At 44.4% G+C, this 23,637-nt stretch overlaps 1 protein-coding gene across 5 annotated transcripts in view; it reads left to right on the top strand.

The window, feature by feature from the left end:
* The first annotated feature begins 4,312 nt into the window (after positions 1–4,312).
* Positions 4,313–23,637, top strand: part of Znf217 (zinc finger protein 217) — a 41,977-nt gene continuing 22,652 nt past the window's right edge. Inside the window, exons 1-4 of one of the 5 annotated variants that reach the window (XM_052184407.1) lie at positions 4,313–4,499; positions 8,431–8,580; positions 15,144–15,198; positions 23,299–23,392. The gene's annotated coding sequence lies outside the window, so the exon portion shown is untranslated. The remainder of the gene's footprint in view (positions 4,500–8,430; positions 8,581–15,143; positions 15,199–23,298; positions 23,393–23,637) is intronic. The other 4 variants (XM_052184412.1, XM_052184409.1, XM_052184411.1 and 1 more) reach the window with 4 other exon arrangements.

Raw genomic sequence — 23,637 nt, 5'->3', positions numbered from 1 at the left:
GTCTCCCCGTTTAAGAAGAGACAGGATGAAACTGTTTCAAGCGAAAAACGAGCTCTCTCACATTTCTTCCTGATACAAATATTTATTGACTGTCTTTTGGTTACTGAGCTAGCCTGAGCTCAGTACTGAGAGAAGGATCAAGAAGTCAGTATTCCAGCGAATACCTAATAAAAAATGTAAATAAAGCAAATATCTAATAAAAAAAAAGAAGTCAGTATTCCTTATCCAAACACACTCTCATTTGTAACCCATCTCTGGCCAAATTCTGCATGGCTGGGGCTGCACGTAAGGCTTCCTAGGAACACAGGCCAGCCTATCTGGGGACCACGCCCATTTACAGTTCCACATGAAACTTGGAGGCAGGCCAGGGGTATGGCCAAATAGTTTACTGCACCAGAATTAGTTAATCACAGGCCCCGGGGAAGAAAAAGATAATCCCCTCCACATAGACTAGCAGGGTAGGGGGAGGTTCTGAGCTCTGTCTTGCTTGGACACCCCAAGCCCCCCAGCCATGTCCACTCTGCCCTAAAACTCCCCAGTCCTCAGCAAATCTGGGACAGCCTATCCGGGTCTAGGCCACCGACTGTTTTTGGCAGAGTTAGGAAAGAGAGAGAGAGACAGAGACAGAGACAGAGACAGAGAGAGAAATGGTGTAAGCAGGTTTCGAAATCTTGATGGTTTCACGAACAAGTCAGTGTTTCCCTCCAGCAAAGCCGCGCGATTGGTGCTGGGAGCTGGGGAAGAACTGGCTTTGGGAAGCTTTCTAAGCTCCGGGGAGCGGCCAGGCGCCCCGATCTGCTGTTTACATCCTCCAGAGGGAGTTCATTCACCTGATAACAAGAAACGCAGAAAGCAAACGGCCACACACTCGCTCGCTCCTTCTGACTTCCTGCTCTCTGGCAAACGCCTCGAGGTTGTCCTCCTCGCTTCTGTTTCCTGTTTGGCTTTTCCATTGTATTCATTTGGATTTCTGGTCCTGGAGTTATTCGCTAAGCTGTCTTTCCAGTTGGCGTATATGAATCGTTCGTAATAATGAGTTGCATTGTGGCCTTTTCGAACATGTATATGATGAATTTGATACTGCGCCCTTTACTACCTCTGCCCCGCCCCCACCTTCCAAAATGCCCCCCCCCAATTTTTTATTTATTTATTTTTGTGTATCCCTGGCTGTTGTGGAACTCACTCTGTAGACCAGGCTGGCTGCCTGCCTCTACCTCCCAAGCGCTGGGATTAAAGGTATGAGCAGGCACCCCCTTTTTATTTTTAAAATGGCCATTCTATTTTGCGCGTTACCCAACGAGTTTAATTAGGGCTGCTTTCGGGAACGTAGGCGGGAGGTGTTTGACCATCTTAAACTGTTCAACGTTTAAAAGTCTATCTTTTCTTCAAGAAACTGGTGTTTTTAACCTCAGAAGGAGAGTAGTTGTATTCGTTAGAATGGCATACTGTGTATTTCTTTAGCGCATGAACTACATAAATAAAACTAGTTCAGATGTTACATTTGGCCACGGTACCCATTTATTATTAATTTTTAATTTAATAACTTCATTTTTGTGCAGAAGGAGGCTGAGCACCGCGTGGCTGAGTCACATCCCCCCCCCCAACCCCCAGCCCTCACTTCGATTTTTAAAACTTCCTTAAATATCCCTGAGCCAATGAGAAGGCAGAGCCACGGCACAGCGTTGTGGAAAAGCTTCCAGGCGACCCATTGCTTTCATTGCGAATCCAGAAAGACTAATCTTAAAAATGTAAAAAGATAAGTAAATAAATAAAAAATAAATCCTGCCCCTTTGTGTCTCTCCATATAAACAATCCTACATAAACAGTCCCAAAGCTGACACAGACGACGCCCATTGTCCCTGTTCGTGTGGTTAAAAGTAGCTTCGGCGCGATAAACCCAGTGATTCAGACGTGGTGGTGGATATTGGTAATGTTGTAGGTATGCAAATAGAAATCAGTCGGGTCGCAGGAAGACCCTGTAGTTCGAAACTCAGTAAATAAAGTTAAAATCGAGAGCGTATCAGAGGTTACCCGGAATCTATTTGCATACAGGCTTATCTTGTTTTTTAGGCAGAAGAAGGCTGGGGAGGGGAGGAGGAAGAAGGAAAAAAAAATCCCAATTTTCACCACATGTTCTCAAAATATAGTCGCCTAAGACGATGCCGGGTCGCAGGAAATAAAGTGCTGACTTTAGAAAACCCAAACGCACCCAAACGGTCCCCGTGTAAGCAGCCACCGAGCCGCTGGCCTCAGGTCATCTTACGGAGAAAATTGCACAACCAAACTTTATGTCCATAGGGACTGCCGGGTTGGGTCGGGACTGATTCTGTTCCCACTCGGGGTTCAGGAGTGGGCTTTGCCCCTGCGTGGGCCCAAGGTCACAGAGGGTCCCCGCATCTTTCTGCAAGCCAGACAGGGGCAGATGGACTCTCGGGAGCCGGGGCGCCCCGGAGACCGCCCCTGTGCCTTTTGCTTTACACATAGAGCCGCTTTAATCCCGTGAAGGGAAACCGGACTCGCTGGTAGCTGGGGTGGGGGTGGGGGGGACACGGACAGAAATTGTCATGTGTGTGTTGGAAATAGTCCAAGGACACACCAGGATGAGCAACAAGAACCATGCTTATTGGGAAAACATTAATTTTAAAAGCATTTTTAGTTCAATACATTTATTTGTTTGTTTGTTTTTATTTTTCTGTTTGTTTTTGCAAAGTGACAAACTTTATTCAAAGCAGAGGCAGGAGGATTTTGGTTAGCTTGAGGCCATCCTGGTCTACAAAGAGAGCTAGCTATAAGCCAGCCCAGGGCTACATAATCAGATCCTGTCTCAAAAATGAAAGAAGGAACAAAACTTTATTTTTTATTTTTTTAAATTTTTTTGGTTTTTTTGGAGACAGGGTTTCTCTGTATAGCCCTGGCTGTCCTGGAACTCACTCTGTAGACCAGGCTGGCCTCAAACTCAGAAATCCACCTGCCTCTGCCTCCCAGAGTGCTGGGATTACAGGTGTGGGCCACCACCGCCCAGCTAAAACTGTTTAAAAGCAAATCGACAGTACAGGTCGGTTAACTCTGCCAGGGAACAGAGGAGACTTAAGTTAAGCAAGGGCGGGGCTGGTCTTAGGGTTCAGTGAGCAACAGGCTTCTCTAGGGGGCAGATGAATTGAGTCCCTGGGACCCACATGTGGAAGGAGAGGGAGGACCTCTGACCCCCACATGTAGGCTGTGGCACATGAGTCCACTTGCATGCGCACACACCCACACATACATAATGCTCAAGGACTTAGCCCTATTTTAGTTCTTGCTGTGTTAGGAACTGAACCAAGGACTTCATGCATGGTGGGCAAGAACTCTAGCCAGTGAGCTATAATAACCCTAGCCCTATTTAATTATTTTTGAGACAGGGTTTGATGTAGCCCAGAATGGGCTCTTAACTTATTATATAACAGAGGATGGCTTTGAACTTCTGATTCTCCTGTCTTCAACTTCAGAGTGCTGCGATTACAGACCTTTATCACCACCTTTGTGGGGGGTTTGGGGATTGTTTTTTGTGTTTGTTTGTTTGTTTGTTTTGTTTGAGACAGTGTCTGTTCTTGATATCCCTGGCAATCTGGAACTTACTATGTAGACCAGGCTGGCTTTGAACTCACATAGATTTGCCTACCTCTGCTGGGATTGAAGGCATGGGCCACCTGGCTTGGCACATTAACTATATTCTTACTGGGACAAACAGAAAGTCTGGTAAAAAACATCTCTAATCAGCGTGACAATTCATTTCCATTGTAATGGAAGTTTTCAATGCTCAGCCTGCGTGTGCTTTAAAACGTACAAAAATAAGTTGGGAGAGAAGATATTTTAATTGCTTTCAAATGTCCCAATAAATTTAGAGCCAGATAGTGCTGCCACCGCACTCCCTTGCCAGACTGTGGCAGGCTTGTTTGCCAGATCGCTCTCCAAGCTCTCTCCTCCTTTTTCTAATCTTAGGAAGTGTCGAAGATATTAAGTGCTGCTGGCTGGTCAGAAATGTAAATGTTTGCAGAAGACTTAAACCTTCAAATGTCTTAGGAAGGACACAAACACCAGATCGCTCTTCTGAAAACCGCCTAAAACTTAAGGAACAGAAAAAAATAATCATAGGTCCTTCCAAAAAAGAATATATATATATATATATATATATATATATATATATATCTTGTTTAAATAATTTGTTATCTTCATAGTTCCTATTGACAGACTCCTAATAAACGGCTGGTCTGTGACTAAGGAAATAATTACAACCAATGAAGATAGGTGGAGAAATATCTGTAGGGCCAGGAGGCCTGAGGTTGCTATCTAACCGTCAGAACAACATCTGCACCTTCTGCAGGCACCGCTGGCAGGCAAGGGAGCAGTGCTTGAACCCAAACCTTGGCAAAGTTGCTAAGAGGGCTTCAGCCCACGGCTAACCACAGAAGAGCAACGTTTCCATCCATTCTGTATGAACAGAACAGAATCTACCAGCCCGGGTGAGTGTCCTTGTGTCCCAAAGCTTAGAATTAGTTCACTTCAGGGGCAGAATCTCTTGTAGCCCAGGCTGGCCTCACATACTCTGTAGAGTGACCGTGAACTTTTTTTTTTTTTTTTTAAGTTTTTTTGTTTGTTTGTTTTTGTTTTTTTTTTCCGAGATAGGGTTTCTCTGTATAGCCCTGACTGTCCTGGAACTCACTCTGTAGACCAGGCTGGCCTCAAATTCAGAAATCTGCCTGCCTCTGCCTCCCAAGTGCTGGGATTAAAGGTGTGCGCCACCACTGCCCAGTAGACGGTATGCTTCTGAATCTCTTGCTTCCAACTCCCCAGCACCGGGACTACAGGCTTGGGTAACCATACCTGGTTTAGGTGGTGCTAAGAGTAGAAGACAGGGCTTTACACATAATAGGCAACAATCTCAAGTCCCTGTTTATTATTATTGTTGTTGTTATTGTTGTTATTGTTATTATTTTCAGTATTCTTTTTCAGATGAAACCTAGGGACATGAAAGTCTCAAAACTTTGACTCATAGCCAGCTGGCCTGCTGGTGCACACTTTTAATCCCAGCCCCTGGGAGTCAGAGAAGGATTGATCTCTGTGAGTTCAAGATTAGCTTGGTTTACAAAGTGAGTTCCGGGACAGGTTATACAGAGAAACCCTGTCTCAAAACAAACAAACAAAAAGCTTTGACTGGTTATGGACATAGATTGCAGTGTCTCCCTGACAGGGTTCAATTCTTCTGCTTCATGGCTTGGAAATGAAGAGAGGCCTGAACATTTTAAAATATTAAAAAAAAAATGAGCAGGAAAAATTGTTTTCTGGTTCCTCTTCCCTAAGGAACCTGTACCCACACATTAGAGCACTCTCTTTTACAACCTTCATATTTAGGTGTAGTTAAAATAATTTCAATAAAATCCCCAACTTTGTTTCATTAAAAAAATGTTTTGTAGCATAGGAGGTTTCAGGGTAGAACCAGGAAGTAAGGTCAAGATAAAAAATGATGTCAGGCACTGGTGGTGCATACCTTTGACCCCGGCACTCAGGAGGCAGAGGCAGGTGGAGTTTGAGGCCAGAGTGGTCTGCAGGGTGAGTTCTAGGAGAGTCAGACCTACACAAAAACACGGTCTGGAAAAACAAAAACAAAAACAACAACAACAAAAAAATGTTTTCTAATCCATGGTGCTGGAAGGAGTCAACCTTCGAGAGTCCATTTAGACCCTATACTTTTGCTGTTGTTGTTTTTATTTTTTATTATTTATTTATTTATTTATTTATTTTTCCCGAGACAGGGTTTCTCTGTGTAGCCCTGGCTGTCCTGGAACTCACTCTGTAGACCAGGCTGGCCTCAAACTCAGAAATCCACCTGCCTCTGCCTCCCAGAGTGCTGGGATTAAAGGCGTGTGCCACCACCGCCAGGCTCCTATGATTGTATCTTATAAGATAAAGGAAACTGTGTCAGGGCAAACTCTGTTTTACATGATTTCCTAACAAAAATTCCAAGATCCATCCATCCATTCATCTATCCATACATCTATCTGTCTATCTATAGACTCCTCTCTATGCATATTTATTTGCTTTGTTCCTGAAGACTGAACCAGGACCGTGAAAATCCTAAACTGGCATAGAACTACCTAACACACATCCTTAATTCAAGATCTATTCAACTCACCAAGGCCATTGGCTTACCACAATTTGTCTGTTAAACCTCACATGATTCTTTTTTTTTTTTTTTTTTTTTTTTTAAAGATTTATTTATTTATTTATTAATTATATGTGAGCCACCATGTGATTGCTGGGATTTGAACTCAGGACCTTCGGAAGAGTAGTCGGTGCTCTTAACTGCTGAGCCATCTCTCCAGCCCCCACCTCACATGATTCTTATTTTAACTAAATGTGTTTTGGAGGGGTATGGAATCTCATGTCTATAATCTCAGCACTGGGGAGGCAGAGGAAAGACAATTGTTGAGTTCCAGGCCATCCTGGGTTACAGTGTGAAACTCTGTAAATTAAAAAAGCAGATAAAATAAAAATAAATTAAATGTATTTCAAGGGTGCATGTAAAATATATCTATATAAAACACACAGACACGTATATGTATTGCTTTCTCCTTTGTTTGTTTGTATGCTTGTTTTTGAGATAGGGTTTCTCTGTGTAGTCGTGGCTGTCTTGGAACTCACTCTGTAGAGCAGGCTGGCCTGGAAAGCAGAGCCCCTCTCAAGGGCTGGGATCAAAGCTGTGCACCACCACTGCCCGGCTTCACATTTTTTTAAAAAAAATCTTTTATTTTGTGAGACTTAGCCTCACTTCCTGACTCTAGCCTGAAACCTGCCATGCAGAAGATTCACCTGCCTCTACTGGGATTAAAGGTGTGAGCCACCAGGCCCAGCCTGAATGAAATTTTCTTGTTCTGAGGAAAGATTTTTGAATATTTCCCAGATGGTTGGCTTTATTCAATCCTGTGATCCTTCTCACAAACAAAATAGACATGGGCTTCACTGCCTGGCTTATGCACACGTGTGTGTGTGTGTGTGTGTGTGTGTGTGTGTGTGTTTACTATTTGAAACATGGTCTTGCTATATACTCCTGGCTGGTCTCCTCCTGCCTCTGATTTTTAAGTGTGGACACTACAGGCACGAGTCATTCTGCCATATTTACTGTTAAAACAAATAGAAACCTACCAGAAGGGCTATAGACAGTTTGAGGAAGCACACACCTGTGAGGCAGGGGATCATGAGTTTCAGACCAGCCAGAGGGAAACCCTGTCTCTGAATAAAGAGGCAAACAAACATGTAAGGATCATGGAATACAATATGTTGGGGGAAGAGATTTGGGTATCTCCAATGTACAAAATGATTGTCAATAGCTTGTCAATAAAACCCCGGTGAACCAGCTGACTGCTTCCTTGGAGTTATTTTCTATTAAAACCCTCCGGCCAGGAGTGGTGGTCCTTTCTGTACTAACACTTTCCTTGCTAGCGCTTTCGAGGTTGAATGTCATTCTGTCTTAGGGGGCTGAAACCTGTGAATTACCATGAGTTTTACCAGGCTAGTCTGTGATACCCTGTTTTGTTTTGTTTTAAAAATAAACACACACACACATACAAAAGACAAACCACCATAACAAAGCTCTCTGGACTTTTGCTGATATAACTGTGGCTATATTGAAACCCAGTATTTACAAGGAAAAAATGTTCTGTAAGAATCTGACATTTCCTTTAAGCTCTGATAGCTTTGCTACCTACTCTTCAAACTTGATCAAATATGGCACCTTGGACAGCCATGTAATCTAGCTTGGAAATCTTCCTCAAGGTTTTGTATTCGGAAGACAGATCATAAACAATTCCAGTAAATGGTGCTAAAAAGTCAAGTGCTGGCCGCCAGGCTTAGAATCATTTGCCTGCGAGTAGCTGAGAAAGCTGTTTCTGTTGTTTACCTTTTTATATGATTATGATTATTATTATTTTCGAGACAGGGTTTCTCTGTGTAGCCCTGGCTATCCTGGAACTCACTCTGTAGACCAGGCTGGCCTCGAACTCAGAAATCTGCCTGCCTCTGCCTCCCAAGTGCTGGGATTAAAGGCGTGCACCACCACTGCCTGGTATTAATTTTTTTTTTTTTTGACAGGGTCTCACTATGTAGCACTGGCTGGCCTGGAACTTACTATATAGACTAGACGGGCCTCAAATTTCACAGAAATTCCCAAGTCTCTGCTTCTGGAGTGCTGGAATTAAAGGGCACGCCCTGCCAAGACAGCTATATTTTTAAATTTAGTGTTTATCTTTTCCTTACTGTGATCTGCAGATACATAGCGTATGCTTGAAGTCTTGAAGCTCCTCAGATATCTTTGTCTGGTAAACATTAAGACAAGAGATTGCGTGTAGCCGAATAGAGGAGAACACGTTAAGCTAAGTGGCACCATCTACATTCCAGGCTTTCCCACCACGGGCCTGTTCGTGGACTTGTGGGGTGTTGCGCACACTGTGTGTTAGGCGAAATGGGAACTGCCGTGCCGGAAGTGGAGTGCTTCTGATACTGCTAATTAAGGAATGTGGAACCCTTCCTTTCTGAGTCAGCACCGAGGTATGTAGAACTCTGCCCTGCTTTTGGCTTACTGCATGGAAGTTAAGAAATAAAACCAGAGCATCTTGTCATATAACATTTAAGAAGCAGGAAGGGGGTGCTGTGTGCTCTCGCGCACGCGCGGGCTTGTGTGTGTGTGTGTGTGTGTGTGCTTGCTTGCTTAAAAGGTTCCTGATCTTTGAAAGCCTTTCTGGCATCTGGCCCTTTTATCATCTGACCATATTTACAACATAGGTTCTAATGTCACAGTGCTGTCCCAAATGAACATTGCACGCACCGGTAACAAGCAGGGGTTTTTCAGCCCCTAAAGTTTCACAGCAAGGGAAACATCTTATTAGGTTGTTAGATCCTAGTTTTAAGTTTCTTTTTTTGTCAAAGACATCTTTGATTTCAAAGTTTTTTTTTTTTTTTTTTTTTTTTTTTTTTTACTGGCAGGTTTATGGAAAATAGAGAAAAACAGGAAGTGGAGAAAAGGTCATTCATATCCCATTATTGAAAAAAAAATGACTATTCAGAACTAGTCTGAACAAATTTGAAGTGCATGTAAATAGAACAGTAGAAAAATAGTAAACAGATTCTCCTGTAACCCAGTACCCAGTTCTATAATTTCAATGTGTTAACCATAACTGTTTCAATTCAGTTCTCCTGTAATCTGGTAAAGTATTATAAATTCTAATTTATCCTGTCAGTTTTCTATAGGTTTCTGCATACATCTCTAAACACATATAGCTTCATGTGAATTATTAAAGAATTATAGGTATGTTATGCATCTTTATAGATAGTCCATTGGTCTATTTAATTCATACTAAAAGTTTCCATGATAAGAAAATTCCTTCAGTTCTTTTCTGTTTATTTAAATGTGTATATGCACACAGCACAGAACACGTGCAGAGATCAAAGGACAACTTTTGGGAGTTTTTCTACCTTGTAAGTCCTGGGAATTGAACACAGGTTATCCAGCTTGGCACCTGATGTCTACCAGTTGAGCTGTCTTCATGGCCTGATTTAAATTCTGGTTTTTTTGGGGGGGGGGGTGTTTGTTTGTTTTGTTTTGTTGAGACAGGGTTTCTCTGTGTAGCCCTGCCAGCCCTGTAACTAGCTCTGGTCTGTTCTAGACCAGGCTGGCCTGGAACTTACAGAGATCCATCTGCCTCTGCTGGGATTAAAGGATGCCTGCCACCACTGCCTAGTGGGTTTAAATTCTCGTTTATTTTTGTTTTCTCTTTGAGATAGCCTTTTTAGGAAGCCCAGGCTGCTCCTCCTGCTTCAGTTTCTGATGGCTGGGGGGATTTCAGGCTTGGATCACCTCTGTGGTGAATTTAAATATTTTCATATGTATCAGTATTGTTGTCTTCTTCTTCTTCTTCTTCTTCTTTTTTTTTTTTTTTTTTTTGAGACAGGGTTTCTCTATGTAGCCCTTGCTGTCCTGGGACTCACTCTGTTGACCAGGCTGGCCTTGAACTCAGAAATCCGCAAATACTGAGATTACATGTATTCTGATTTTATCTATCTATCTATCTATCTATCTATCTATCTATCTATCTATCTATCTATCTTTCTATCTAGTTATCTATCTATCTAATCTCTCTCTCTCTCTCTCTCTCTCTCTCTCTCTCTCTCTCTCTCTCTCTCTCTCGTTTGGCTTTTTGAGACAGGGAGTTTCTCTGTGTAGCCCTGCCTGTCCTGGAACTTGTTCTGTAGACCAGGCTGGCTTTGAATTCGCAGAGATCCACCTGTCTGCCTCCCAAATGCTGGGATTAAAGGCTTGCACCACCACTGCCTGACCTGAGCAGCAAGCTTCTTAATGGCGGAGCCTGTAGGGTCCACGTTTTGACTTAAAAATCCGCTAGGTACACTAGTGGGGGATAATCGTTTGGTTTAGGGTATTTCCCTCCCAGCCATTGTTGCTGGGAGCATCTTCTCTCTAAACAATTCTTCCTCCTTGGAGCCTATGCTCTTAGGCTCCATCCCAGGACTGTGAACTGCTGAATCTAGATGTCTGAATCTCTGTAAGCCCCTTCCTTATCTCATTGCCGAGTGTGTAAAACGACTGTACCAATTACATAGCCATCTACAGAGGCTGATAGAGGCTCTGGGAAGATGGTCCAAGCACTGCTTTTCAAAGTCCTTCTGAGTCCCTGCGTGGGAGGCTGGCTTGTGTTGGTCACGTGCCTGTGCTTTTCTGAAAGTAAACACACGTTTTCTTTTCTTTTCTCTTCTAACTTACTCTGTAGACCAGGCTGGCCTCCATCTCAGAAATCTGCCTGCCTCTGCCTCCCATGCTCCACCATTGCCCTGTCCAAACACAGGTTTTCTATAGCTGTAAAAACACTCGCTTCTGTGCACTGTCGAACGGCCACCAAACGACTTGGATGAAAAGGGGAAACTGGAGGACTTGTTAAAAACGTGGTCTTGAAATAGTTCCCACCGCCTGGCCCTGGGGGTGGGAACAGATGACCCTGCAGGGGTCCCCAGGCCACTCTACTGTGTGACCATGTCTGTGGTACATAGTCTCCATAGTGGAGCACCCTCTGTATTGACTTATGATTATTTTTTTTTATCTTTTCACAGTGAATACTTTATTTCCATATGGCTGAGTTCATGAAGCACACTGTAGAAAACTTTTGGCAGTCTTCAGGAAGGGGGTTTCCTCTCCAGCGCCCCTGCGTTGGGGGGTAGAGGAGGAGCGGGTGCCGTTCAGCCAGATTCTATTTTGTTTTCTGGGGACGCTGTTTTTATTTGCGGGTTCCCAATCTTATTGCCTATTCTGTTCCTAGCATTTTTTGTTTGTTTGTTTTGTTTTGTTTCCTTTAAGGGATAGATATACCGCCCCGGGGTTACAAGTTCTGCAGAAGATCCAGCTCTCTTCGGTTTGGAGGTTTATGACCCGAGCACCCCTCCCCCACTCCTTTGAGGAAGAAAGAAAAGTCATTAGTGTGGTGTTTATGTAAGGGAGCAGTGATAAGAACTCGCAGGGGGAGTTCTTTTTTAAAAAAATCATTTTTTCCTTTGACATTTCCCTATATACGCATAATTCCCGGTTCTAAAAAGGCCAGTGTCTGAATTTTAATTGCCTTGTCTTAGGCACGCAGTAGCGGTGCACACCTTTAAGACCAGGAGAGCAGAAGCAGGTGAATCTGAGTTTGAGGCCAGCCTGGTCTAACAGTTCAGGAATGTTGGTCCCAGTATCAGGTGTTTTGACCCTTCCAGGACATTCAAGAAACTCCTTCCAGGAAGTACGTCAAAATTCAATCTTTTAAAACGTTTCTCAAGAGAACCCACCCCGGCTTAGTCTTTATAAAAGTGTGTCGACAATCTTTCTTTTGAGACAGGGTTTCTCTGCGTAGCCCTGGCTGTCCTGGGACTCACTCTGTAGATCAGGCGACATCTATTTATTTATTTATTTATTTATTTATTTATTTATTTATTTATTTATTTATTTTTTAAGTTATCAGCGAGGCAGAGGGATTAAACCAGGAGGGAGAGATTCTTGGCTCCTGCTGGTTGCCATTGCAGGCCTTATCTTAAGCTTGCAAGGCCTGCTGGGAGTGTGGCTCAGTGGTAAACTTGCCTAGCATTCCTAAGGACCTGGGCTCAACCCTCCCGCGCCTCCCGCCCAGTATCAGAGAAGCCGAGGTATTGGCACCTCAAGAATGGCACTATCCAGAGTTCAAAGTCAGTCTCGGTTGTACAGTGCCTTGGAGGCCAGCCTGGGCTACCTAAGACGCAGTCTCAAGCAAACAACCACCAAGGGTTCAGTGGCGGGTTCTTCTCACCCTCAGGGCCACCGCCTTCACTCTATTCTAACTAGAGTAGAGGTCAAGGCTGCGCAGCAAAGGCAAGACTGAGCTCCGGAAGTCCACGAGAACTGCGGCGCCCATTTCCGGTCGCTGCGCCCCAGCAGGTGCCTGAATGTGCTGGGCCCCGCCCTAATCTCGCTTCCTTGCAAGCTCATTGGTAGGATCTTTGCTGGCCCGCCCACCTGTTGGTATTTAAGGCTGGGTCGGCTTCAAGCTGGACCAGTTACTCTGAGGAGGCGCTACTGACAGGATTGTTTCCTGGGGAGCTCCCACATTAAGGTACAGGTTGCGCGGCGAATTCCACCTGCGTCGTTCATACCAGGACCGCTAGCTGAGGGTCGAGTCTAGATTAGGCAAATCAAGACTTGAGTCTGACACGGGGTCGTAGCCTCCCCCCCCCTCGCGTTCCCCCCTCCCTCCGCAAGAACTTGTCTACGGGCTTTACCCAGATTTGATGTCTTGGTAGGAGCCTGTGACTGTGGTCACTGGTATTTTGTGTCATTTTGAATACAGGGGCATTGAACCCAAGGTGTCCCAAGCTCTGTGGGTTTGTTTTGTTTTGTTTTTTTGTTTTTTGGCTTTGTTTTGTTTTTTGTTTTTGTTTTTCTATTTTAAGTCAGGCTTGAACTCGTTCTATAGTTCAGGCAGGCCTTGGATTTGTAATCCCCCTGTCTCTGTTCCCCGAGTAGGATTACTACACCACTTAATCTGTGAAATGGGAAAAGAAAACAGGTAGACGGAACATCTAATGGTGTGTAGGTGGGCAGGCAGGCAGGCAGCGAGACCTTGGTTTGGAACTCAGAAATCTAAGTAAGTGTCAAGGGCAAACAAAGGTGTTCTAATAGGGGTGACCTCAGACTTAGATTGATTCAAAGAAGCCAGGCGTTGGTGGTGCACGCCTGTAATCCCAGCACTCTGGGAGGCAGAGGCCAGCCTGGTCTACAGAGTGAGCTCCAGGACAGCCAGGGCTCTACAGAGAAACCCTGTCTCGAAAAAAAAAAAAAAAACCAAATCCACAAAACCAAAAAAAAAAAAAAAAAAAAAAAAAAAAGATTGATTCAAAGAGTCTTTGGTTTGACCCGGAAAAGCTATTCAGGAAGCGATTGCTGATTGTTAATTATGGTCTTGAGGCCCAAATCCTTCATACAAGATGCTATTGGTGAGATGAAACGCCACATGACTTCAAACCTGCCAGAGAGCTCAAATTAGAGAAGTTAGTCAACCAGATAGTGTGGTGATTTTTTTATCTCCTACTTTCTTTTCTGTACCAAGTTATTTATTATCACCTATTTTCTGTATGAAATTATGTATGTATATATGTATGTATTATGTATGAATGTATTATGTTTGAGACCAGGTCTCTTCTTGCCTAGACTTGCCTTTAACTCTTTAACCCCCTTCCTCAGTATTCTTAGTCCTGCTAGAATTACAGGCATTAATGGGACACTTGGCTTACTTAAAAAAAAAAAAAAGCAGAGAGAACTTAGACTTTATTAAGGAAAATAAAGGACTCCCAGAGTGGGAGAGGTTCGGAAGATGAATACTAACTATGTTTTTTTTTTTAAGACAAAGTTTCATGGCGTTTACTTGCTATGTAGTCTAGAGTGGCCATGAACTCCTAATCCTCCTTCCTCTACCTCCCAAGTGCTGGGATTACAGGTGTGTGCCCCCTTGTTTGGTTGTAAGTGGCAAGGAGAAACTTTCCACCCCAACCCCTTGTCACAGTCTCTTGGCATCTGGGATTTCAAGTGTCCCCAAGTCACAATGTGGAGGTCACATTCAGGTCCCAGTACATGTTTTCTTGTTTTCTTTTTAGTTTTTTTTTTTTGTTGTTGTTTTTTTTTTTTTTTTTTTTTTTGGCCTGGAACTCAGAGCTGCCTGCCCCCACTACTGGGATTAAAGGTGTGTGCAAACACAGACCGCCATTTTGTTTCTTTATTACTAGTTATATATGTAGTTGTCAATGGGACCTGAAAATTGGACATACTTACATACCTGAGTGGATACAGCAGACAGAGATGGTCTATGTTACTGTTTGAGGATATGGTTCATTAAATAACTGAGCCAGTTTGTTACTCTGCTGTAGCCATGGCCAGAAGGTTCCAGAAGACTCCAGGCAGATGATACACATTGCCCTAGGTCAGTTTTCAACTGGTTTCCTTGCTAGGCTGGTCTTCTTCCTTGATTATTTGGTCCCCAATCTTGAATGGCATCTTCAGTAGGAATCCTTGGGGATTGGGGGTGGGGAAGACCTGTTTTTTCCATGTTTTAGGTGGTAGGATCTAAATGTTTAGATTTTTTTATTTAATTATGTAAGTATACGTCTGGATTTTCCTCCAGGCATGCAGGCTCCTTCTACTTAATATAAAGGCCAGGTGTGGTGGTACACATCTTTATCCCTAGTACTAGAGAGGCAGAGGCAGGTGGATCTCTTTGAGTTTCAAGCTAGTCAGGCTGCATGAGACCCTCCTATAGCCTAAGGATGACCTTGGACTTCTGATCCTCTGGCCTCCACCTCAAGTTCAGGTGTTATGGGTGTGCCCCAGCACACTTGATTTATTTGTAGTCTGTTCTGAGTTTAATTTTTCAGATGCTACATTTCCAGGAAAGACTGCTGGCTTTTTTGTGTTTTGCTTAATTATATGTTTACAGGCCACTAATTTTTAGTCACATAGAGAAATCTATCTTAGTTAATTATATAAAAAAGTTGAAAACATTTACCACTAGAAGTGTTCTGATTTTCTTTTTCTCTTTCTCTTTCAGTTCAAGACTTAGTGACTTTTGTAGGGGTCTTTCCAGATTTTCTGCATTCACAAAGGTACGTCATTGGTCTTGTGGTTTTCTTTTATTTTAGAAGGGCTACCTGTTTTACATCCATACCCATATAAAACTTTCTCTAAGCAAACGTTGGCAGCCTTACTTATTGTTTAATTCTTGTGGTCCAGCTGCTTGGGCCTCTAGACTCTATGTTGTTAATGCAAGCTGCTATTTATATTCTGCAATCTGGCCGCTCAGAGTTTGAAGATTTTCCCTGTTTCAATGAAACTTTGGATGAGGACCTTGTGTTTACCTCTCTTACGCTGAAGTGATGACTTCTGTCCGGAGATACCACATTTACACCTCTGTGCTCACTTGTGTTTAAGTTTGAACATCTGCTTCTGTTAAAATAGAAGCGTCAGGAGGGCAGCATTTTTGACTGGTCTTAGCCTCACTCTGTAATTACTATCCAGCTTAGTTGCTTCGGAGAAAGAAATGGACTGTAAATATTTACTAAGTGAATCAGGCAGGAAAGTTGGATGAGGCCACAGTATAGCTTTGCATCCTGGTCTCCAGAGAGTGAACTGAGTCAGGTTCTGGTGAAAAGGAGCTTTTCTTATAGGACAGAAGCCCTATGGTTATTGTGTGACTGTGGCTGGGAGGAGGAAGGGGTCTGCAGCTGACACAGTAGAGGAATCCAGAATGCTTGGAGAGAGGCGTGGCCTGGGAGACACAGGTAGTTAAGTTACTAAGTACCTTTGAGAGGCAGGCTGAAGGAAGTACAGAGGAAAGTTGGTTCCTGGCTTGTGGATTTTATTTTAGGTTTTCTTTGAGACAGGATCCTATATAGCTGAGGTTGCTCTTGAAGTTCCTGTGTAGCTGAGGCTAGACTTGAACACTAGACTCCTGCCGCCAGCTCACTCTCTGCTGGCATAGGCCAAGGCTCCCAGGACCAGCTTTTGTTCCTTTCTGCATAATGCAGGTTGGCCTTCAACCCTGTCTGTAGCTCAGGCTGGCCTTCAACCCCCTCTGTAGTTCAAGCTGGTTTCAAATTGGCAATCCTGTCTCAGCCAACTGATCACTGCGATTACAGGCCTGCCCTGCAACCTGATTTATTTATTGAGGTAGGGTCTCAGGGAGTCAGGGCTGTTTTGAACTCTTAATCTTTACCCCCTCTATCCTCCAAGTGCTGGCATAGCAGACAAGCAACATCATGCCTGTCAGGGATACTTATTTATTGTTTTTTGAAAAAAATTAAATTACATTTAGAGAGTATCTCTATCTGTCTGTCTATCTCTCTATCTCTATCTATCTATCTATCTATCTATCTATCTATCTATCTATATCTGCCCGTCTTTGTGGTATGGCATGCACACGGAGGTCACAGGACAACCTTTGAGTCCTGGGGATTTAACTCAGGTTGTCCAGTCTGCTTTGCAGCAAGTATTTTCTGTACTGTTGTTATGTTTTGTTTGTGTTTTTGAGACAAGAGCTATCCTAGAACATACTCTGTAGTTCAGGCTCCGCCTCCCACCTCGGCAGGCCCTGTGACTGGCATGTGTCCTTCTGGCTGAGTTATTTACATTTTAGAAACATTTATAGCCTTCTGCTCTGTGGAGAGAGCCCTGGTCTGGACCCTGCTTTTTGTGACCTTCCTATCACTTTTAGACACTGTCTTCTCTCGTGGGGAAGAAAGACACGGGCAGCTGCACTTAAAGCCAAGACGTGAGTCGTGACTTCTTGGTGACTGAGTACAGTGTTGCTGGGACAGAGTGGAAGAAGGGAAGGTGGTGTTCCAGAGCTCTCTGTGGCTGAACATCCAGGAAATAGGGTGTCAGATGTGTTCTAGACAGGGTGTGATGACGTGCCTTTAGTCCAGCATTTGGGAGCCAGTCAGGAGTATCTGAGTAGAGCCCAGCCCTAGGAGAAGGGATAGGCCAGCCAGAGGCTCACTACTACAAAAATAAAGTTTAGACACCTGTGCTAACTAAAGATTCATTTACTCCAAGAAACGTACATTATTACCCTAATAGATAAATTCTGCAGCTGAGAAAAGATTAATAGATAAGTAGAGATTTTCCTTTCTCTTTGGTCTTCGGTCTGGGTCTATTGTATAGCTTGGATTGTCTTAGGAAACTCAGTGTGTATTTATTATGTGTCGCTACTTGATGGGGGTGCTCGGAACCTGACTTGGCTCCAAAGATTAGCAGCAGGTGCTTTTTGTTTTTGTTTTGTTTTGTTTGAGATAGGGTTTCTCTCTGTAGCCCTGGCTGGCCTTCCAAATAAAAAATCTGCCCCTGCCTCAGCAGGATTTTTTTTTTTCTTGGAGACAGGGTTTCTCTGTGTAGCCCTGGCTGTCCTGGAACTCACTCTGTAGATCAGGCTGTCCTGGAACTCACTCTGTAGACCAGGCTGTCCTGGAACTCACTCTGTAGACCAGGCTGGCCTGGAACTCAGAAATCCGCCTGCCTCTGCCTCCCAAGTGCTGGGATTACAGGCGTGCGCCACCACTGCAAGGCTGCTGTTTTTATTTTTACTTTTTTTTTTTTTTTTTGTCTATCTCTTGCTGGGTAGCCTGGGCTGGTGGGGAGTTCCTTATTCTGGGTTATACTCCCCTATTCCAGGATTACAGAGGTATACCACCACACCTGCCTATACTGCCTGAGGCCTGATTTCTGGGAACGGAAGGGAATCTCTACTTCTGCTCTTCAGTTCCCTTCTTTCTGTCTTCTGGAGATAAGCCTAGAAGGGACAGGGACACATTGTTTGGCCTAACCACTCTGCCTCTTGTGCTTACAGCCAGCTCAAGGTACCCGGCAGCTTGGACCAGGAGGTGGGGTTTGCTCAGACTTGAAGCTGTGAGAGTTATAGAAATGTGTATCATTTCTGCAGATAATCTGGATAATTGTATTGCCATTCTTTCTTAGCATGCTCCTCTCCTGTAACACCTTTATTTTCTTTTGGCAGTGCTGGGGTTGGAGACTAGGCTCCTCGCATGCTCGGGAGTGCTGGACCATTGTGCTGCATCCCCAGGCTGTTCTGAACAGCAAGCTGCTTCAGCCTCCACGGTTAGGATTTGGTACACCCAGCATCCTAATTAGTTCATTCTGTCACTGATTTTGAGACAGCATCTCATGGAGTCCAGGCTAGCTTAGAACTTGGTGTGGAACCCAGCTCAGGCTTGAACTCCAGATCCCCATGCTTCTGCCTCAACGCACAGTCACACTTTTAATGATTGATTTATATAACTATTTTAATTATTAATTGATTGAGACAGTCTCTCTATAAGCCAGAATGGCCTCACATTTGTGGAGATTCACCTGCCTCTGCCTCCTTAAAGGCTTGTTCCTTCATATCCTTTATTTATTGTTTTTCCTTATTTATTATTATTATTATTTTTTTTGGATTTGGTTTTTCGAGACAGGGTTTTTCTGTGTAGCCCTGGCTGTCCTGGAACTCACTTTGTAGACCAGGGTGGCCTCGAACTCAGAAATCCACCTGCCTCTGCCTCCCAGAGTGCTGGGATTACAAGGCGTGCGCCATCATTGCCCGGCCACATCCTTTATTTAGTCTCTGTTATTTGGAGACAGGGTCTCAGGTTGGCCAGTCTAGTCTTGAACTTGTAATCCTCCTGCCTCAGCCTTCTGAGCAGCTGCGGTTACTGCCCTGAGCCACCAGGTGAGGCTTAACCACATCCTTTTCTAGGTAAGAAAATTGAGCCTGAACAGAGATTAAATACTAGTTTAGGATTATTTAGGATAATATTTAGGATTAGCTCTTAAGTGGTGGAGCCTGAGGATCTGGGCTAGAGTGAAGGAGATGTGCCTGTCCAGGCCTCCATGCCGGACACTCTGGGAGAGAAGGGAAGGCAGGCGGGTTGTTTGTGTGAGTGTGAGAAGTAGTGGTGGCAGAGGCAGAGTAACCCTGGGAAGTCCTGGTCCGAGAAGACTGCTGGCTGATGTGTGCAGGATTTCAAGTGAAGATCCTGCCAGGACTGCAAGAGAGCTGGGTGGTAGCCCGGCCCAGAGGCTAGCCAGGGCTGGGACCCGTTCTCTCTTGCTCAAGGCAGTGGGAAGTCACTGAGGAGGGTGGTGACAGGCTCTGTTCTCCAGTCTAGTGTGTGTTTTGTTTTGGATGGAGAAAGCATGAGGCCAAGCTAAGGAGAAGCTGAGTAACTGTACAGGGTCACCGTGTGTGATGAGCAGGAACGGGGCACACTGTACCCAGCTGGGGTTAGAGACAGGAGTTGAGGGGTGAAATATTTTGAGATGGTTGGATCCATTCTGGGCCCTGGCCTGTTGGGTGAGTGCTCTCCCACTCAGCTCCATGCCCAGCTCCAAAGGTGAAAATACAGAATTTGCTGATAGATACATGTGTATATACAATTCAGTAGAGCAATTTGTGGGGAAGAAAAGTTTATTCATTATACTAGGGAGGTGGCACCATACCTACTTGGCAGAACTAGAGTATTCCTGTAGCTTTAAATAATAATAGCAGTAATGAATTTATCATTAATAACACAATTATTTATATAACAAATAATCATAGACATTAATTGGTTCTTTTGAGACAGGGCCTCCATAGTTTTGGAAGTCCTAGAACTCATTATGTAGACTAGGCTAGCCTCAGAGTCTAGTGCTTGCTTCCGTGTCTGCCTCCAGAGCTCTGGGACCCAGGGCCTGCTGCTGCTGCTGTTGTTAGTATTATTATTCTGAGACTGGATTCTGAGGGAGCCCAGGTTGGGCTCAGGCTCACTGTTTGGCTAAGAATGACTTTGCACTTTGATCTTCCTTCCTCCCTCTCCCCAGGGCTGGCATCTCCGTCATGGCCGCCCTGCTGAGCTAGAACTGGGACCCAGGCCTCCTGCATACAGGCAGGCAGGTCGGAACCCTGTTCCCTCCCGATTTTGTCTCTTCTGAGGCAGGGTTTCTTGCAGTCAGACTAGCCTTGAATGTCTTCCTGCCTCCAAAGTGTTTTGGTTTGCAAGTGTGAACAGAAAATGGTTCTCTTCAGTGAGATGGTGGCCATGATTGGATTTCAGTGCTTGTTACTTTTCTCTGTCCTCGCTCGTCCTATTGGGAAAACTTGCTGAGTCAAGGAAGTTTTGAGGGGAGCTTCCCTGGGAATGTTCTATGTGTAAATATAAGGCAGTTTCCACGAACATTCTGAGAAGGCATCCTTGTGAACCAGCAGTATTAGAGGAAGAGGCATTGTGCCTGTAAGGGGGAAACAAAACTCAGGGGCAGATGTGCTTAGAATCAAATGGTGCTCTCAACCCAATCAAGGTTGATTTAGTCAATCAAGTCGGATTATATCTCAACCTCTATTTAAATTGAGCTTTGGGCTTAGCCCCTCCCTTCTTGGTTTGCTTGTAAAACCAGCAATCCTGTCTCCTCCTGTATTGTTCCGGCCAGGTGCACTGGCTGCCTCCTAGGATTTCCAGGTCCCAGCACCACCTTCCCTCCTGAAAGGTAATTTCTGCCATCTACTTTTCTCTTAACCTTACTGGGTGCTTTCGAAACGGATGGCTTCCATTGGGCTGGGATTTAGGCAGGGAAAGTGGAGTGCCCCCTCCGCTTTGTTTATCTCTCCTTAACTTAGAGCTTTCCGTCTGGGGAAGAGTGCTGCCCCTGCCTGCCTCTCAGATGTCCTTTGTAGTTTGTAAATGCAGGTTCCGACTAACTTTTTCTGTTTCCTGCTGCCTGCAGTTTTTCTGGTTTTCCTGCCCTGCACTGAGTTCTTTTTGAGCGTCTACGCCGTTTCTGCTGCAGCTCCGGGGATTTCGTTTCCAAGCTGTTTCTCTGTAATCTGTTCCACAGTGAAATAAATACTTGGGAAAGACTATATATTTCATCTGCACTTCTAATTAGGACTTAGTCCCAAGAAAGATAATTTCTGTAGATGTATATACAGAAAACCAGATTTGCTATTGTTTTTGTTACATTTTCGAATACAGGCAAGGATCTGGATAGAAAATCAGATGTTTAAGGAAGCGGCCTGCTAGCACTAAGATGAAATCAGAGATAATGGCGAGTGAGTTTATAAGCGCACTTTGGGAAATGTTTCGTGTGTGTGTGTGTGTGTGTGTGTGTGTGTGTGTGTGTGTAGGGCGTGTTTAGGAACTGTGAAAAAGACGAGAGGTGGAAGAGGTTGTTCAGGTTCAGGAGGTGGATTGGGACCTGAAGTTGGCTCCACGTGCAGATCCCAGCACAGGGACGGGAAAGCCGGGTCCCACTCTGCGTGGCTGCGTCCTCCAGCACCTGATTCCTTTAGAGGTAACACAGCCTGGAACTGAGTGATGGCGAAGCTGGGCTCCGCGTGGGCGGGGCCAAGGCCGTGGAGACCAACGTTCGATTTTTCAGTTTCCACTTCGCCCAGGAGTGGGGAGTTCTTAGCTGCTTATTACGAAACCAAACGTCCCTCGGGTTCTCCTGTGACTTTCAGACTTTTAATTGTGTTTAAGGACCCACGCTTCCTAAATCAACGCTAGGCGCGAGCCTCCGTGTTCCAAGGCAGAAATGCCGATCCCTCCATGTCCCTTGGAAAACACAGTGTGTGTTTGCAAGCTCAGCCGTCACTGGCAGAATTTTGCAACGATTTCCCAGTTTTGTTGGCACGTCTCCAGGAGGGAAGGTTCTTTGTAATTCTTTGCTCAGACATCAGAATCTCATACAAATCTCTTAGCAGATAGACCAGGGAAGGCAAATCTCTTTCAATTTTAAAAGCTACAACATAGTAAGTCCCCCCTCCCCCTTATTTGTGGTGGTGGGAGGAGAGGGATGAGAAACAGTAAAAGACCATCTGATGCCAAAATGGCTTAACAGAGTATGGCTTTGTGAGGGCAAGGAGGACCTCCCCCCCTTCTTCCTTTGCTCGAAAATAACTCAGTAGCTACAAGGTCTGAGAGCCCTAGTGAGTCTCATTGTTCTTAGCCTAATGAATGTTTGTCAAAATATTTGATTGTTTCCCTATTGCTGCTGAGAAGTTTGGACTTTCCTTTATGTTCCATCTCCACACTAGGATTTTTAACTATCAGGGAGCCCTATTGTGTTTACAGTATTCAAGGCTTCAGAGTGCAAAGGTTATCCATTAACATGTAGACTGAGGCTCAACCTCTGTCCACTTGTTTTTTTTTTTTTTTTTGTATCAAAGTCTCCCCCCCATCGTTTTTTATTGGGGGGGGGGAGAGGACAAAGTTAAATGAAGTCTCCTGCTTATGAATGTCTGCTGAGCTGTTACGTTCTGATCGTGAATATTTATAGGGCTTTAACCAGTACTTTAGAGAAAGATATTAATCTGTGGTGAGAACAGGAACCCTAGTACTAAAAATGATCAATATCTTCTGTGCTTGAATGAGAATCAGGGCTGGCTTAAGGATCTACTTCCAGCGATGCTAATTAATTGTGAGTAAGTAATTGATTCACTTCCTTTGGAAAAAAAAAAAAGACTAACGAGACCATATGTGGGTTGGTAGTTATATGTAAAATGACAGGAAAAACATTCTACAAGGCAGATTCTTGCCCCTTTGCTAAGCTGTCTTCTTGAATTCTTCTTCCTATTTATTAAGGACTGCGTTGCTTACCAGTTCCGGTCGGTTCCTTTTTTGTCTCGTTCCCCCCCAACCCCCACGCTTCTTTTGATTTAGGAAATGGGTCTGAATGCTTTTCTTGATGTTTTCCCACTTTTTGATACTCGGAGGGCCAGCTTGAAAAAGAAACAAGCAAGTTGGCCATTCGTTTGGTGTTAAGCAGTAAATCTATTTTACATTTGAATTCATTTGCATTTTGGAGCAGAAAAATTATTGGATGTGATTGTGGCCGCCATAGTTCCTCCCTGGGGCTTGCTTAAAACGGGACATCAGTCCCAGGCCTTTGGAGTCAAACCTTTTCCTGTCTTGTCTTCTTTCATCTTTAATATGAGTCAGGGACAAAACAGTAGGGAATCGCTTTAAGTGAGTTGGGCATAAAGGAGTGTGTGTGTTTCTTGTTTTTGATCACACTTTTAAGCCTAGTTTCACCCAAGTGAATTTCTCTGCAAATTAAGATTTATTAGGTACCAAGTCCAAATTCAAATATGAAATTATAATAGAAACACAAACCCAGGGTGTTAAGGGGGGGAAAAGCTTTTTGAATATAAATTTAGAGAAATGTATTCCTTTTAGGTCCCCGACCTTCCTCACATTGACTCTGAAGTGTTCACCTTCAAGAACACCTCAGAACACCGCTATCCTGTGAGCTCCTCAAGCCAGTGGCAAGGTTGGTTTATTTTTTTATTTTTATTATTACTATTTTTGTTCGTGATTCTGGTCGACCCGGGAGTTGGGCAACCGGCCCCTCCCCTTCTCTCCCCTCCCCGGGCGCACCTTGCAAGGGAGGGGGAGGCGGCGAGGGAGAACTGGCCGTGCGCCTGCGCGCTGCGCTTGTAGCCCCCCCCCCCTTCCAGAATACCTGTCACTAGAACCGCCTGGGCGCGAGCGCGCCACGTTAGGCCGGATGGCGGG

The sequence above is a fragment of the Apodemus sylvaticus genome, chromosome 5 (assembly GCF_947179515.1).
Source record: "Apodemus sylvaticus chromosome 5, mApoSyl1.1, whole genome shotgun sequence".
NCBI classification, from domain to species: Eukaryota; Metazoa; Chordata; class Mammalia; order Rodentia; family Muridae; genus Apodemus; species Apodemus sylvaticus.
This window is presented reverse-complemented; position numbering and strand designations above follow the sequence as displayed.